Source organism: Vipera ursinii, assembly GCF_947247035.1.
Source record: "Vipera ursinii genome assembly, chromosome: 2".
Taxonomy (NCBI): Eukaryota; Metazoa; Chordata; class Lepidosauria; order Squamata; family Viperidae; genus Vipera; species Vipera ursinii.
In genome coordinates, this window is record NC_139513.1 from 17,713,819 (window position 1) to 17,731,982 (window position 18,164).

The window sequence follows — 18,164 nt, forward strand, 5'->3', positions numbered from 1 at the left end:
TCCGTTTCAAAGCCGAAGAGCCAGCGTTTATCTGAGGATTTCTTCGTGGTCATGTGGCGTGACTAGACGCCAAAGGCGCACAGAACGCTGTTTCCTTCCCACCGTAGTGGTCCATATTTTTGTACTTGCATTTTTACGTGCTTTCGAACTGCTAGGTTGGCAGAAGCTGGGACGAATAACAGGTGCTCACTCTGTTACACGGCACTAGGGATTCGACCCGCCAAACTGCCGATCTTCTGATCGAAAAGATCAGCGTCCTAACCCACTGAGCCACTGTGTCCCTTTTAATGACAAATTAAGTAACCACAAAGCAGAGCTTCCAAGATACTAGTCTCTGTAAACGAGTTTTCTGTAATACAGTTAAAGAACCTGTGTTTGGCCTGTAAGGTTAATATCTAAAGCAATGTTTCTCCACCTCAGTAACTTTAAAATGTGTGGACCTCAACTCCCAGAATTCTCCAGCCCTGGGAGTTGAAGTCCACACATCTTAAAATTACTGAGGTAGAGAAACAAAAATCGAAAGGATTATCACACGGAAGAAAGACTGGACTTTCTTTCTATTGCCTCCGAGGATAGGACCAGAACTAATACAGAAATTATTACGAGGACATCTGTTGAGGCTAGACCTCAGGATGAACTTCTTGACTATACTACTTTATCAGCTAGCAGAACAGCCTGCTACATAAGGAAATAAGTTCTCCTTCACTGTTCATCTCCACACCAAGGTTATTTGTCGGAGTGCTTGACATGTTCTATTGTCTATCAGGAAGCATGTCTCCCATATTTTAGTCATAACTTTCTTGTTTTGGAACTAATCCTCTGGGCTTCTGCATTGTCACCAATTGTTTCCTGATAATGATCTTTATAACAACTATAACACTTTCCTCCTTCCTTCTAAGGAGTTCACAACAGCACATAAAGTTCTCTTCCTTTATACGGTAGCACTGCATCAGGGTTTGAACCCATGGCCTCGCTAGACCTGGTCCAAAACCCTAAGGCGTAGATAAGTAATAAAAAAGTAAAGGTAAAGGTTCCCCCGCACATGCGTGCTAGTCGTTTCCGACTCTAGGGGCCGGTGCTCATCTCCGTTTCAAAGCCGAAGAGCCAGCGCTTGTCTAAGGACGTCTCCGTGGTCATGTGGCCGGCATGACTAGACGGCAAAGGCGCACGGAACGCTGTTACCTTCCCACCGTAGTGGTCCCTATTTTTCTACTTGCATTTTTACGTGCTTTCGCACTGCTAGGTTGGCAGAAGCTGGGACGAGTAACAGGCGCTCACTCTGTTATGCGGCACTCGGGATTCGACCCGCCAAACTGCCGACCTTCTGATCGACAAGCTCAGCGTCCTAACCCACTGAGCCACCGCGTCCCTTAGATAAGTAATAGGCCGCCCTATACATGTGATTAAACTCCAATTAAACTCCAATTCCAGCCAGTTCAGGGAACATTCCCAAAATTGAGGTATAACAAGAGTTTTTTTGATGTGCTGTTTGACCCTTTTATTTTATTTTTATCCCACCTTTATTACTTTATAAGTAATTTAAAATGTTTACTGTATCTACTACTACTTCTTTCTCTGTTTGAAGTGGGTTGGGGATGTATGTATGTATGTATGTATGTATGTATGTAAATTTTTTGGCTTGCTAACAAAGAATAAAGGGAGACAGATATGATCATTTCAAACTTATTTGTTCTCATCAGTCAGCCATACCCTTCTGAGATTCGAATCTGGGCCGACTGCGTCTTAACCCCTAGGCCACAGGCTCTCGCTCTCTCTTTGTTAGCTGAGAAGCAAGGGAGATATGTGTTAAATGTTTGTTAAGTATTTAGAATACACTTGCTTAGGCCCCAAACATGGGACAAATCTTATTTCCTTATATATACATATATATATGGCCCAAAGGCAGAACTAGAACTCAGTCACCTGGCTTCTAGCCTGGAGCCTTACTCACTAGACCAGGGGTAGGCAACCTTGGCTCTTTTATGACTTGTGGACTTCAGCTACCAGAATTCCTGAGCCAACCATGCTGGCTCAGGAATTTTGGGAGTTGGTCCACGAGTCATAAAAGAGCCAAGGTTGCCTACCCCTGCACTAGATCAAACCAGCTTTCTATTCTAACCACTATGCCTGACTTTCATTTCAAGCAGAAATGAAACTCTGTACTGCTCTACTAGAAACTACTAGAAGGAAACCCAGTTACCACAATTACAGTGATGAGAGTTTGCAAACTCTGTACAACTATCCATGATCCACAGTGCTGTGATCTATAATGTGATCGGAGCTTCACGTAAGCTATAATTGAGATTCCAAAATACAAAATTTCTTCTATTTTGGTCATTCCACTGATCTATTTGTGTGTTTAGGATCCTTGTGTGACCTGGTTACATATCCTTTTCCAAACAGACACAGTGAATGTTTGCTTAACATGCTCACTAAGGGCAGGACCTAGTAAACAGTGTATCTCCATCTATTGATTTTGAACCAGTCGCTTAGATAAATTCTGATCACATTCCAGATTATAGATAGTTCTACAGGGCACATTGTGCCCTGTAGAACTATCTATAATCTGGAATGTGATCAGAATTTCCTCTCCACCTGTAGGTTACTAAGAGGAATGGAAATAGCAACGATAGCTTAATAGGCCACCCTGGTTTTAATTAATAACTAAGTTTTGATAAAGGCTGTGTGTATTACACAATATACTGGGCTATAGTTTGCTCAATCATAATTTTAAAACCCACGATTGGCTCAGCTAACAGACTACATTAAACCAGGGTACTAAAATGGTTTATAAATCACACCGGTGTGTGCTACCTGCTCTAACATATGCCAGTGAAACATGAACACTAGCCTCACAATTGATACAAAAGCTACGAGTGGCGCAAAGAGCCATGGAAAAATGCATGCTCGGCATCACAAGACCGGATAGAAAGACCCGCACATGGATTAGAGAACAAAGGATAGTATACGATATCGTGAAGAGAGTGAAAGAATTGAAATGGAAATGGGCTGGTCACGCAGCAAGAACTGATGGCAGGTGGACCAAGGCAGTCATAGAATGTATCCCACTTGATAAAAGAAGACGTAAAACAAAATGGAGCGACGACATCAGCAAGTATTGCCAGCCCAATTGGCAAAAGAGAGCTCAGGTCCCTATTGGTTGGAAACATGCGGAAAAGGCCTTCATCCTGTAGTGGATAGACGAGGGGACTTCAAACTCGGCCCTTTTATGACTTGTGGACTTCAACTCCCAGAATTCCTCAGCCACGAGTTGAAGTCCACAAGTCATAAAAGGGCCCCCTGGGATAGACAAATGGACAAAGATGATGATGATGATGATAAATCACATACTGAATCATGTGCAAGCAAGCCACATTATGGTTTAAAATGGTAAACCTGGTTATTTTAAGTATTACATGCTGTGAGAATCTTGTCTATTATGGTTTATTCATCAGAACTGAATTAAAAATGACTCATAATGCATGAATAGCATTGGGAATAGCATTTAGAGCAAGTTATAATATTCAACCGTGCAAATTTAAATTATCATCTTGCAAACTTGCCGAAGGGGTCTTGCCCCACTGCTGTGCAACAGATGCCATATTATGTTGGCCTTCCACTGCAACACCAAAAGGAAAAGTAAATTTAAGCATTATCTACCTAAGAGTAGTAGCAAGGCCATTATAGGACAGGCGATCCTCGAATTACGACGACAACGGGAACAGAATTTCCATTGCTAAACAAGGTGATTGTTAAATGAGTCTTGCCCGATTTTATGAGCTTTTTTTTTAACCATAATGGTTAAGCAAATCACTGCAGCTGTTAAATGAATCACGTGGTTGCTAAGCAAATCCAGCTTTCCCCAGTGATTTTGCTTGTCAGAAACCAACTGGGAAGGTCTCAAATGGTGATCACGTGACCCCAAGGATGCTTCAACTATTTGTAAATACGTGCTGGTTGCCATGCTCTTGAATTCAGATCACATGGACCATGGGATGCTGTGATGATTGTAAGTGCAAGGCACTGTCGCTAAACAACTGGTTGTAAGTAGAGGAATTGGTCCTGTCTAGTTTAATGAGTAAAAGGACTAGGAGGTGACGTGATAACAGTGTTCCAATATCTCAGGGGCTGCCACAAAGAAGAGAGAGGGAGGCAAGCGATTCTCCAAAGCGCCTGAAGGCAGGACAAGAAGTACCGGATGGAAACTAATCAAGGAGAGAAGCAAAGAAAAATAAGGAGGAATTAATTTCCTAACAGTTAGAACAATTAACCAGTGGAACAACCTGTCTCCAGAAGCTGAAGGCAGGACAAGAAGCAACAGATGGAAACTAACCAAGGAGAAAAGCAGTCTAGAACTAAGGAGGAACTTCCTGACAGTTAGAACAATTAACCAGTGGAACAACCTGTCTCCAGAAGCTGAAGGCAGGACAAGAAGCAACAGATGGAAACTAACCAAGGAGAAAAGCAGTCTAGAACTAAGGAGGAACTTCCTGACAGTTAGAACAATTAACCAGTGGAACAACCTGCCTCCAGAAGTGGTGAATGCTCCAACACTGGAAGTGTTTAAGAAGAGACTGGACAGCCATTCGTCTGAAATGGTATATAGGGATTCCTGCCTGAACAGGGGTTGGACTAGATGACCTCCAAGGTCCCTCCCAACCCCTCTATTATATTATTATTATTATTATTATTATTATTATTATTATTATTATTATTATTATTATTATTATTATTATTTATTATTATAGCATTCTCTGTGGGCGCGCCTGCCCTCTGGAATCAGCTCCCTGTTGAGCTCCGGATGGCTCCCGACCTTCGCTCTTTCCGCTGCGACCTGAAGACTTGGCTATTTGAACTTGCCGGCCTGGACTGAAGGACTGGGATTTTAGATTTTAAATTTTACATTTTAGAACGTGTTTTATTGTTTAGGGCTACTTGGTTTAATTTATTTTAATTTTTGTATATTATGTGTTGTATATAGTGTTTTAATTGCCCTGTACAACGCCCCGAGTCCTTCGGGAGAGGGGCGGTATATAAATCCAAATAATAAATAAATAAATAATAAATATGTACTCATTTAAAACTTTATATTCCAAACACTGGCATGTATAAAGGTAGTCCTCGACTTACAGTTCGTTTAGCGACCATTCAAAGTTACAATGGCACTGAAAAAAGTGGCTTATGACCATTTTTCATACTTACGACCACTGCAGCATCTCCATACTCATGTGATCGAAATTCAGATGCTTGGCAACCGACTCATGTTTATGACAGCTGCAGTGTCCCGGGGTCATGTGATCACCTTTTGGCAGCCTTCTGACAAGCGAAATCAATAGGGCGGCCAGATTCACTTAACAACCACGTTGCTAACCTAACACCTACCTGCAATGATTTGCTTAACCCCTGTGATAAGGAAGGTCGTAAAACGGGGCAAAACATCTCACTTAGGAAACATCTCACTTAGCAACAGAAATTTTGGGCTCAATTGTAATCATACCTGGTGGCGACGACAACTCCCAGAATTTCCCAGCCAGCCACGATTGGGAAACACGGGTCCAGACAGGCTTTCTGTTCTGTATCACCCACCTAGATTTTTTTTTTCAGTGCCTTTGAGTCAGTGTTGACACCTATCAACTTCCTCGACAAGTCCCTGCAGTTTTCTTGGCAACGCTTTCGGAAGTAGTTTGCTATTGCCGCCTTCTTCCTGGGGGCTAAGAATGATTTAGCGCAGGGGTCTTCAAACTCGGCCCTTTTATGACTCGTGGACTTCAACTCCCAGAATTCCTCAGCCAGGCATGCTGGCTGAGGAATTCTGGGAGTTGAAGTCCACGAGTCATAAAAGGGCCGAGTTTGAAGACCTCTGATTTAGCGCAAGGTCATCCAACTGACTCTGTGCCTCAGAGGAGGCTAGAACTCACGGACTCCCAATTTCTAGCCTGCTGTCCTAACCCTTGTACCAAATTGGCTGTCCAGCTATCTTTCTCATCTCTGAAAGACATCTAGCTCATTAGGTCACCGGCGAAACCCAGGGGGGCCTTAATTCAAGTCTTGCAACACTCTTATTCATGTGTAAAAATCTTACATTCCTATTCAGAAGCAGTCTTGAGCAATCCTTGAGCCTAGTAGCCTTGAGCTAGCAAATTCCCCCATCTAAAGACTTTTGTAGTAATCCTGATCTATCTAGCAAGGATCTTGTAAAAGTGGCTGAAACACAAAAACAAAATATTTCAAATTCCCCCAAAAAGTGGCATGTAACTAATAAGAGGGCTCTTATTTCTTTCTTGTTATAAGAGTATTCTTACTACATCACCATGATTGCTATGGATATTTTTACTAGGTGGTTTTTTTTTGTTTGCTTGTTTGTTTTTAAGGGACGCAGTGGCTCAGTGGGTTAGGATGCTGAGCTTGTTGATCTTCTGATCGGCAGTTTGGCGGGTCAAATCCCGTGTGCCACGTAGCAGAGTGAGTGCCTGTTACTCGTCCCAGCTTCTGCCAACCTAGCAGTTTGAAAGCACGTAAAAATGCAAGTAGAAAAATAGGGACCACTACGGTGGGAAGGTAACAGCATTCCGTGCGCCTTTGGCATCTAGTCATGCCGGCCACATGACCACGGAGACGTCCTCGGACAAGCGCTGGCTCCAGCTTTGAAACAGAGATGAGCACCGGCCCCTAGAGTCGGAAACGACTAGCACGCGTGTGTGGGGGAACCTTTACCTTTTACCTTTTTTAAAAAAAAACAATTATCCCTTCTAACGCTGGATATTGCATGAGACTCCAAAGTAGTACAGCGAAGCCCATGCACACTGCTTTAATTTCAGAACCACACAACATTCCATCTTTCCAGGCCTATCTAATCACTACCCAATAGGGTTCCAAAGTCTTCCTTATTAGATAGACATGTCTGTCGAAATTCAAGAGCCTTAGGTTTTCATCCCAGTTAAACCAAGACAAATTGGTCTTCCAAATAGGATTTTCATGGTTGGTAAAATGGGGTTGATCAATGCCATGCCAATAAGGCTGTTGCAAGAATGATAGAGATAAGAATTCATGGCACTTGGTTGCTCAGGACCACTATTAAAGGGAAAGAGAAACCACTTAAGAAAACCAAAGGCCATTAGTAAGCCTTGAACAAAGCTAGAAGCACAGTACTTGCCTATCTCAAATACATTCAAGGGATGCTCATCTTTTCATAATTAATCCACTAAACTCCTTCTAGCACAACTGCAAGAACTCACTTGAACATTATGTAAATGTTATTTCCCAGGTTTTCCTGTCTATGGCATTATATCATCCTCATTTGCCAGAATCCCACTTTGACACTTTTCTTGCCTCCCAATTCATATGACTGTATTTCACAGACCACACCCCAATTCTCCCACCCCTTTTTTTAATTTCCACTCCTTATGACTTCAAGACCCATCTCTCCTAAGGCAGATCTTCTTAGGACTGCCACACCTTAAGCAGCTCACACTGGACTTGGCTCTGTTCCTTCCACCACCATCCCAAGTCACACCAGGTTCCTCTTTCGAGATCTCCTCCCTTTAAAGAGGACCATTTCCTTGCCCCAATGAAAGCTTAACCACCAAACATCCACCGCAACCTGCCTTCCCACACCCACTTCTGCTTCTATAATACAGGTAGTCCTCAATTTACCCACAGTTCATTTAGTGATTGTTCAAAGTTACACCACCACTGGGGGGAAAAGCGGCTTATGACCATTTTTTCACACTTACGGCCACTGCAGCATCCCCATGGTCACGTGATCAAGATTCAGACACTTGGCAGCTGACTCCTATTTGTAACCGCTGCTGTGTCTTAAGGGTCCTGTCAACACCCTTTGCGACCTTTCCGGCAAGTAAAGTCAAAGGGGAAGTCCAGATTCACTTAACAACGGTATTACTAACTCAACAGCTGCTGCGATTCATTTAACAACCGTGGCCAGGAAAGGTGTGAAACGAGGCGAAACTCACTTAACCACCAATGTTTCATTTAGCAACACAAATTGTGGTTGCTCAACTGTGGCCGTAAGTCGAGGACTACCTGTATCCTCCCAGCGACTGACCCAGATCTCTTCCCTGAAAAAGGGGATGGGGGGGGGGAGAGGAGAGCAGCAGGCCTTGGAACAGGGGTCTTCAAACTTGGCCCTTTTATGACTCGTGGACTTCAACTCCCAGAATTCCTCAGCCAGCATGTTTGGCTGAGGGATTCTGGGAGTTGAAGTCCACAAGTCATAAAAGGGCCCAAGTTTGAACGAAGACCCCTGCCTTGGAACCCCAGAAATACACAACTGAGTGGACTGGGGGTAGCACAAACGCAGCGCTGCTGACTTACTATCCCTTGATCCAGGCAGAGAGCGTGCAAAAAACGTACGGCTTAAGATCCCAGGCGGCGGGGCGGGGTGGGATGGTTGAAGAGGACATAGGGCGATCCAATTCCGGAGTCTAGAAACATCCAATGGCTGGACTGGCAATCCAGCCTAACTCCCCACACATGTATGTATGTATGTATGTATGTATGTATGTATTTATTTATTTTTGGGGCTTATATGCCGCCCTAACTCCCAAAGGACTCAGGGCGGCTTACAACAATAAAAAAACAACAATACAAAAATTAAAAAAAAACCGTTTAAAAAATTAAACCTCCCTTCTGACTTCCCATCCACCCACCATCACCCCATGCTTAGGGAATGATGGGAAATGAAGTCCAAACCCGCCGCTCCAACCCACCCACCCCCACCCCGCTTTTACTTACCTGGCTCTGCGTGCCCCGCTTTTTTTTTTTTGCCGGGGGAGGGGGAGAGAGAGGGGGAAAGCCGGCGTCGGGGCTCCTTATCGGCCCCCTGGTCCGCTCACCCCCCGCGCTTCCAGAGCCAGGCCATGGCGGAGCCGGCTTCGGAGAGATGCGCCGAGGAAGAAGCCGGGAGCGCAGAGCGGCGGGGCGGGCTTAGTAGATGCTCCAGCTTGGGCGGCGGTGGCCTCAGCCGGCGTGGGCCACTTCCTCGGGGGGGGGGGGCTCCGCCGAGCGGCAGGAAGTGGAGGGGGGGCTCTGACGGGCAGCCCCGGCCGCCAATAGCGGCGGCGGCTCCTTCCTCCTCCTCGTTTTGTCCCCACCCCCTACCCCCCCCTGAACAGCGGCTCGCGCTCTCTCGCGCTTCTCCCCCCTCCCCTCCGGCCCGCGGCTGTTCCTGCGGGTGCTGCGCTCCTCCCTCCGCCTCCTCCGGGCTCTTCGTTCATTCATTCATTCCTTCGCTCGCTCGCTTTTCATTCATCCCGCGACGCTTCCTCCCACCCGCCATCACCCCCTCCCCCCCGTTCCAAGGGGTCCATTTTCGTCCGGGTCCGAAAAGACGGAGGAGGGGGAGGGAGGGAGGGAGACGTTTACAGGCGGACACGCCCGAAAGCCCCGTCAAGACCTTTCCGTCGCCGGGTTCAGCGGGGCTTTCTTCCGGGCGAGGATGCCCGGCTTGGGTACAGGAGGATCGCGCAAGCCGGGCTGGATCAGATGCTTCGCTAGATCGACCCCTCAGTCTAGGACAGGGATCTTCAAACCTGGCCCTTTTACGATTTGTGGACTTCAACTCCCAGAATTCCTCAGCCAGGCATGCCTGGCTGAGGAATTCTGGGAGTTGAAGTCCACGAGTCATGAAAGGGCCGAGTTTGAAGACCCCCTGCTCTAGGAAGCGCCATCCTTGCTGCAAGATCGGAAGGCAGCTTTGATTTAGCCAAGGGCCCAAGCTGTGGTTTTGCCAGGGTGAATTGCGAAATAGCCTTGCCGGGGCAGGGATTGTCACCTCTGAAACGTCCCCTAACCGGTTCAACAGAAGCTGCCAATGCCCTAAACCAGGGGTAGGGAACCTTGGCTCTTTTATGGACTCCTGGACTTCAACTCCCAGAATTCCTGAGTCAGCATGGCTGGTTCAGGAATTCTGGGTATTGAAGTCCACGAGTCATCAAAGAAGCCAAGGTTCCCTACCCCTGCCCTAAGCTGTATTAAGGAAAGAAGAGACAGACAATTGCGGACATAGACTCAAACACTGGGCACTATCTAACAAAATGAAATTCAACGGTGAAAAAAGTAAGGTTCTACATTTAGGCAGGAAAAATCAAATGCACAGGTATAGTATAGGTGGTAGAGATCTCGGAGTCCTAGTGGACAATCACTTAAATATGAGCCAGCCGTGTGCTGCAGCTGCCAAAAAAGCCAACACAGTGCTAGGCTGCATTAACAGAGTGATAGAATCAAGATCACGTGAAGTACTAATACCACTTTACAATGCCTTGGTAAGGCCACACTTGGAACACTTCATCCAGTTTTGGTCACCAGGATGTAAAAAAGATGTTGAGACTCTAGAACGAGTACAGAGAAGAGCAACAAAGATGATTAGAGGACTGGAGACTAAAGCTATAAGGAACGGTTGCTGGAATTGGGAATGTCTAGTCCAGGGGTCAGCAACCTGAAACAGTGAAAGAGCCACTCGGAACCGGTTCCCTCACAAAAGGAAAAACTGGGAGCCACAAAAAATGTGTGCACATGTGTGTACATGCGCACATGCGCAGAACAGGGTTTGATTGAAGAGTGGAGCCAAGGCGAGATATGCACCTACCCTGCATATTTGAATTGATTGGTTGAATTTTTTTAGTCCCACTTTTTTTTGGGGGGGGGACTACACGTAGCAGAAGACTGGGAGCCGCAGGAGACAGCTGAAAGAGCCGCATGCGGCTCCGGAGCCGCGGGTTCCAGACCTGTGGTCTAGTCTAATGAAGAGAAGGACGAGGATTTGCCTGAAATGGTATAAGGTTTCCTGCCTGAGCAGGGGGTTGGACTAGATGACCTCTAAGGTCCCTTCCAACTACTTCTTCTTCTTCTTCTTCTTCTTCTTCTTCTTCTTCTTCTTCTTATTATTATTATTATTATTATTATTATTATTATTATTATTATTACAGATTGCTTTTCTCTACATGACAGTGATGTTTTATTTGTTCTAGTGCGTTTCAGGAAACCATTTATGTTTATTTCTCATTCGCAGATGCAGTGGGCTTAGTTTCACAAATTCTACTGATATTTCGACATAGACATTTTGGTAAGGAGCTTTTTACAGTTTCTTAAACTATCTCCTGCTCTCTCTGCATACCTGCTTTGCAAATAATGAGAGGATAAGGTTTATACCAGGGGTAGGCAACCTTGGCTCTTTTATAACTCTGGACTTCAACTTCCAGAATTCCTGAGCCACCGTAGCTGGTTCAGGAATTCTGGGCGTTGAAATCAATGAGTCATAAAAGAGCCAAGGTTGCGTACCCCTGGTTTATACCTTGAAAAATTCAGATTCGTTAGCCACTTTTTCTTGTCAAAGAATAAATAAATCAGAGTATGGACAAGAATGATTTTTCAAGAAGAGAAAGGTATGGGGAGATTCAGTAAATGGTGTTGGTATAAAGTAGATTTAGCCGACATTTGCTTTGATAGCGTTTTTCACAGCTCAGTACTTTATTTGGCTTCCTATTTCGTATTCTTCTGTCCAACTTTACTTATCCCTATTTATGAACCCCTTCATGGATTACTGCCTTGTCGTGGCGAAGGAGCTTCTTTAATTCAATGAAGCTATGTGCTATGCTGTGCAGGGCCACCCAAGATGGACAGGTCATAGCAGAGAGTTCTGACAAAATGTGATCCACTGGAGAAGGAAATGGCAACCCACTCCAGTATCTTTGCCATGAAAACCCCATGGACAGTACCAAATGACAAAAAGATGACGCTGGAAGATGAGCCCCTCAGGTCAGAAGGCGTCCAATATGCTATTGGGGAAGAGCAGAAGGCTAGTACTAGTAGCGCCAGAAAGAATGAAGCGACTGGGCCAAAGCCAAAAGGACGCTTAGCTGTGGATGTATCTGGTGGTGAAAGGAAATTCCAATGCTGTAAAGATTTTTTTATTCATAGGAATCTGGAATGTAAGATCCATGAATCAAGGAAAGCTGGACGTGGTCAAACAAGAGATGACAAGACTGAACATCGACATCTGAGTCCTTCGGGAGAAGGGCGGTATACAAATTAAATTATTATTAATTATTATTATTATCTTAGGAATCAGATGACCATCAGGTATACTACTGCGGGCAAGAATCCCTCAGAAGAAATGGAGTAGCCTTCATAGTCAATAAAAGAGTAGGAAAAGCAATACTGGGATACAATCCCCCAAAATGACAATGATCTCAGTTCGAATCCAAGGCAAACCATTCAATATCACAGTAGTCCAAGTCTATGCCCCAACCACTGGTGCTGAAGAGGATGAAATTGACCAGTTCTATGAAGCCCTACAGCACCTTATAGAACTAATACCAAAAAATGATGTCCTTATCACCATGGAGGAAAACCATGGCAAATCTAGACAGCACACTAAAAAGCAGAGACATCACCCTGCCAACAAAAGTGCGTATAGTGAAAGCTATGGTCTTCCCAGTTGCAATGTATCTCTGTGAAAGTTGGACCATAAGAAAGGCTGAGTGCCAAAGAATTGAGGCCTTTGAACTATGGTGCTGTAGAAGACTCCTGCAAGTCCCTTGGACTGCAAGGCGTTCAAACCGGTCAGTCCTAGAGGAGGTCAACCCTGCCTGCTGTTTAGAAGGCCAGATCCTGAAGTTGAAACTCAAATACTTTGGCCACCTAATGAGAAGGAAGGACTCACTGGAGAAGAGCCTAATGCTGGGAAAAGTTGAGGACAAGAGAAGGGGACAACAGAGAATGAGGTGGCTGAATGGAGTCACTGAAGCAGTAGGCGTGAGCTTAAATGGACTCCAGAAGATGGTGGAGGACAGGAAGGCCTGGAGGAACGTTGTCCATGGGGTCGCGATGAGTCGGACACAACTTCGCAACTAACAACAACAACAGGCAACCTTGGCTCTTTTATGACTCTGGACTTCAACTCAGGAATTCTGGCTGGCTCAGGAATTCTGGGATTTGAAGTCCATGAATCATAAAAGAGCCAAGGTTGCCTACCCCTGGTTTATACCTTGAAAAATTCGGATTCGTTAGCCACTTTTCCTTGTCAAAGAATAAATAAATTAGAGTGTGGACAAGGATGATATTTCAAGAAGAGAAAGGTATGGGGAGATTCAGTAAATGGTGTTGGTATAAAGTAGATTTAGCCGACATCTGTTCTGATAGCGTTTTTCACAGCTCAGTGAATGTGAAGTGAAGTGGGCCTTAGAAAAGCTGAGCAACAACAAAGCTAGTGGAGGTGACAGTATTCCAGCTGAGCTATTCAAAATTTTAAAAGACGATGCAGTAAAAGTGCTACACTCAATTTGCCAGCAAATTTAGAAAACTCAACAGTGGCCACAGGATTGGAAAAGATCAGTTTACATTTCAATTCCAAAGAAAGGCAGTGCCAAAGAATGTTCAAGCTAGTAATGTTATGCTTAAAATCCTACAAGCTAGACTTCAGCAGTATGTGGATCAAGAACTACCAGAAGTACAGGCAGGATTTCGAAGAGGCAGAGGAACTAGAGATCAAATTGCCAACATACGCTGGATCATGGAGAAAGCTAGAGAGTTCCAGAAAAACATCTACTTTTGCTTCATTGACTATGCTAAAGCCTTTGATTGTGTGGATCATAACAAACTGTGGCAAGTCCTTAAAGAGATGGGTGTACCAGATCATCTTATTTGTCTCTTGAGAAACCTATATGCGGGCCAAGAAGCAACAGTGAGAACTGGACACGGAACCACTGATTGGTTCAAAATTGGGAAAGGAGTCCGGCAAGGCTGTATACTGTCGCCTTGCCTATTTAACTTATATGCAGAGCACATCATGAGAAAGGCAGGGCTAGATGAATCAAAAGTTGGAATTAAGATTGCCGGAAGAAATATCAACAACCTAAGATATGCAGATGACACCACTCTAATGGCAGAAAGTGAAGAGGAACTGAAGAGTCTCTTGTTGCGGGTGAAGAAGGAGAGTGCAAAAGTTGGGTTGAAACTAAACATTAAGAAAACCAAGATCATGGCATCCGGCCCTCTCAATTCCTGGCAAATAGATGGGGAAGAAATGGAGGTAGTGACAGATTTTATTTTCCTGGGCTCCAAGATCACTGCAGATGGGGACTGTAGCCAAGAAATTAAAAGACACTTGCTCCTGGGGAGGAAAGCCATGGCAAATCTAGACAGCACACTAAAAAGCAGAGACATCACCCTGTCAACAAAAGTGCGTATAGTCAAGGCTATGGTCTTCCCAGTTGCAATGTATGGCAGTGAAAGCTGGACCATAAAAAAGGCTGAGCGCCAAAGAATTGAGGCCTTTGAACTCTGGTGCTGGAGAAGACTCCTGCGAGTCCCTTGGACTGCAAGGCGATCAAACCGGTCAGTCCTAGAGGAGATCAACCCTGACTGCTCTTTAGAAGGCCAGATCCTGAAGCTAAAACTCCAATACTTTGGCCACCTAATGAGAAGGAAGGACTCACTGGAGAAGAGCCTAATGCTGGGAAAGATTGAGGGCAATAGAAGAAGGGGACGACAGAGAATGAGGTGGCTGGATGGAGTTACTGAAGCAGTAGGCGTGAGCTTAAATGGACTCCAGAAGATGGTAGAGGACAGGAAGGCCTGGAGGAACCTTGTCCATAGGGTCGCGATGGGTCGGACACGACTTCGCAATTAACAACAACAACAATTTCGTATGTCTTCTGTCCTCTGTCTAACTTTATTTATCCCTATTTATGAATAGGTAAGCATGTAAACAACCTCAAAACAAGGTAGAGGATAGTAAAACCACAAGTCTAAAAAGATGGAAGAAAAAGATGGAAAGTGAAGGAAAAGAAGATAAAGCAGAATATTTTGTTCCATGAGTAGCGCAATGTTTTTCCTTCCACTCCTTATGACTTCAAGACCCACCTCTCCTAAGGCAGATCTTCTCAGGACTGCCACACCTTAAGCAGCTCACACTGGACTTGGCTCTGTTCCTTCCACCACCATCCCAAGTTACGCCAGGTCCCTCCTTCCAGATCTCCTCCCTTTAAAGAGGACCATTTCCTTGCCCCAATAAAAGCTTAACCTCCAAACATCCACTGCAACCTGTCTTCCCACACCTGCTTCTATAATACAGGTAGTCCTCGATTTACCCACAGTTCATTTAGTGATTGTTCAAAGTTACACCGCCACTGGGGAAAGAAGTGGCTTATGACCATTTTTTCACACTTACGACCATTGCAGCATCCCCATCGTCACGTGATCAAGATTCAGACACTTGGCAGCTGACTCCTATTTGTAACGGCTGCTGTGTCTTAAGGGTCCTGTCAACACCCGTTGCAACCTTCCGGCAAGTAAAGTCACGGGGGAAGTCCGTAACTTAACAATTGCTGCAATTCATTTAACAACCGTGGCAAGAAAAGTTCTGAAATGAGGCAAAACTCACTTAACCAATGTTTCATTTAGCAACACAAATGGTGTTGCTCAATTGTGGCCATAAGTCGAGGACTATCTGTATCCTGAACATCTTTTTTTTGTATTGGTCTTTATAAAGTGGTACCTTTGCTTCACATGATCTTGATTCTATCCCTCTGTTATTTTTATTATTTATTATTTATTATTTTAATTCCATTTATATCCCGCCCTTCTCCGAAGACTCAGGGCGGCTTACAAGCTTAGCAGTAGCCTTCATTCTATGTATATGCCTGCTTATTAGGGCTTTCACACACCCCAAGCGGCATTATTACAAAGTCATCTTAATTGCCCCCAACAATCTGGGTCCTCATTTTACCTACCTCGGAAGGATGGAAGGCTGAGTCAACCTTGAGCCTGGTGGGATGCGAACCTGCACTAATCGCAGGCAGCTGGTGTTACTTAAGGAGGCATTAGCCCACTGCTCCACCAAGGCTGTTAAAGCAACCTAGGATTGCATTGGATTTTTTGGGCTGCTGCCACATATAATTACTCCTTGATGCGGTTTGTTGCGGCATTCTGGTTACATCACAGTTTTATAGCATGATAAATGCTGTGACTGCTGGAATTTCTTTCTGCCAATAGGAAAAGCTATGACTTGGAAAATCTGTGCCTTGGGCTGCTTTGTTTTAGAGCAGGGAGATGGGATTGGAATTTTTAGAGAAATTCTAGAGAACAAGAGAGGGCATAATTAACCAGTAGCAATGGATGGCATGCCAGCCACGAGTAACATTTTTTTGAATGAACCAGTCTAAAACATTTTTCAAATGAACCAGTCTAAAACATTTGCCTACTTCTTTTCTATGTCCTGAGACAGATGTGTAATGTTACAGTTGTAAGATGAAACTCATTTGGAGAACAGTAATAACATTCAATTCTTTATTTAGAACTTAACAAGAATCATTGTTGTTGTTGTTAGTTGCGAAGTCGTGTCCGACCCATCGCGACCCTATGGACAATGTTCCTCCAGGCCTTCCTGTCCTCTACCATCTTCTGGAGTCCATCTAAGCTCACGCCTACTGCTTCAGTGACTCCATCCAGCCACCTCATTCTCTGTCGTCCCCTTCTTCTATTGCCCTCAATCTTTCCCAGCATTAGGCTCTTCTCCAGTGAGTCCTTCCTTCTCATTAGGTGGCCAAAGTATTTGAGTTTTAGCTTCAGGATCTGGCCTTCTAAAGAGCAGTCAGGGTTGATCTCCTCTAGGACTGACCGGTTTGATCGCCTTGCAGTCCAAGGAACTCGCAGGAGTCTTCTCCAGCACCATAGTTCAAAGGCTTCAATTCTTTGGCGCTCAGCCTTTCTTATGGTCCAGCTTTCACTGCCATACATTGCAACTGGGAAGACCATAGCCTTGACTATACGGATTTTTGTTGACAGGGTGATCATAAGTATCCCAATAAAACAAAAAATACCTAAAATAGTAATAAGCTAACTTTTATCCAGGGTTTCTCAATCGTAGCAACTTGAAGATGTGTGGACTTCAACTCCTAGAATTCCTCAGGCACCCACCAAATTGTTCCCTTGCAGTACTATACTATAAGAAGCATCACCTGGTGTCCTAATTTCCATCTCTATTTTATTTATTTATTTTTTATTTTTTTATTTTAATCCCATTTATATCCTGCCCTTCTCTGAAGACTCAGGGCGGCTTACAATCTAAGCACAAATCAATGTACTTAGCAATATTTTACTATTGGCATGTATATAAATGGTTAAAACTGGAATAATCAAAGGCTCCCTTTGGCATTCTCCATGCTAATGATCCAGTGCTCATTGAAAAACTTGGGAGACAGATGGGTACAGATGGACCTTTCTGGAAAAAAACTCTGATTGCTAAGAGATGACACCAATTTCATGGGACGTAATTCTTCAATCAATGATGGTTACCCACAGCGGCTTTGGAAAATTATGTCCATATTGATATAATGTTTCTCAACTTTGACAAATTTAAGAGCAACAGAATAAGAGAATAGGAAGGGACCTTGGAGATCTTTTAGATCTTTTCCTGCCCAGGCAGGAAACCTTATACCATTTCTGACAAATAGTTGTCCAATCTCCTTTTGAAAATTCCCAGTGGATGGAGCATCCACAACTTCTGGAGGCAAGTTGTTCCACTGATTAACTGTTCTAACAGGAAATTTCTCCTTAGTTCTAGGTAGCTTCTCTCTTTGATCAGTTTCCATCCATTGTTTCTTGTCCCGCCTTCGGGCGCCTTGGAGAATAGCCCAACTCCCTCTCTTTGTGGCAACTCCTGAGATATTGGCAGGGCTTTTTTTCTCATAGAACGCTCAGAACGGAGTTCCGGCACCTTTTTTGGATGGAACTTTGTAGAGTAGGCAAGGCGGGTTGTATGATATGTGTGAGTTCCGGCACCTTTTTCTTTTACAAAAAAGCACTGGATATTGGAACCCTGCTAACATGTCTCCTCTAATCCTTCTTTTAATTAAACTAAACATATCCAATTCCAGCAACCGTTCTTCATATGTTTTAGCTTCCAGTCTCCTAATCATCTTTGTTGTTCTTCTCTGAACTCTTTCTAGAGTTTCAACATCTTTTTTACATCGCGGCAACCAAAACTGGATGCAGCATTCCAAGTGTGGTCTTACAGAGGCATTAAAGTGGTATTAACACTTCACGTGATCTTGATTCTGCCCATCTGTTAATGCAGCCTAGAACGGCGTTGGCTTTTTTGACAGCTACAGCACACTGCTGGCTCAGATTTAAGTGACTGTCTACCA

At 44.4% G+C, this 18,164-nt stretch overlaps 1 protein-coding gene across 1 annotated transcript in view; it reads right to left on the bottom strand.

Annotated features, from left to right (window-relative positions):
- The window catches only part of AGPAT1 (1-acylglycerol-3-phosphate O-acyltransferase 1), a 47,924-nt gene extending 39,134 nt beyond the window's left edge, over window positions 1-8,790 (bottom strand). The window contains exon 1 of the mRNA XM_083355683.1: window positions 8,752-8,790. The gene's annotated coding sequence lies outside the window, so the exon portion shown is untranslated. The remainder of the gene's footprint in view (window positions 1-8,751) is intronic.
- Window positions 8,791-18,164: the final 9,374 nt, after the last annotated feature.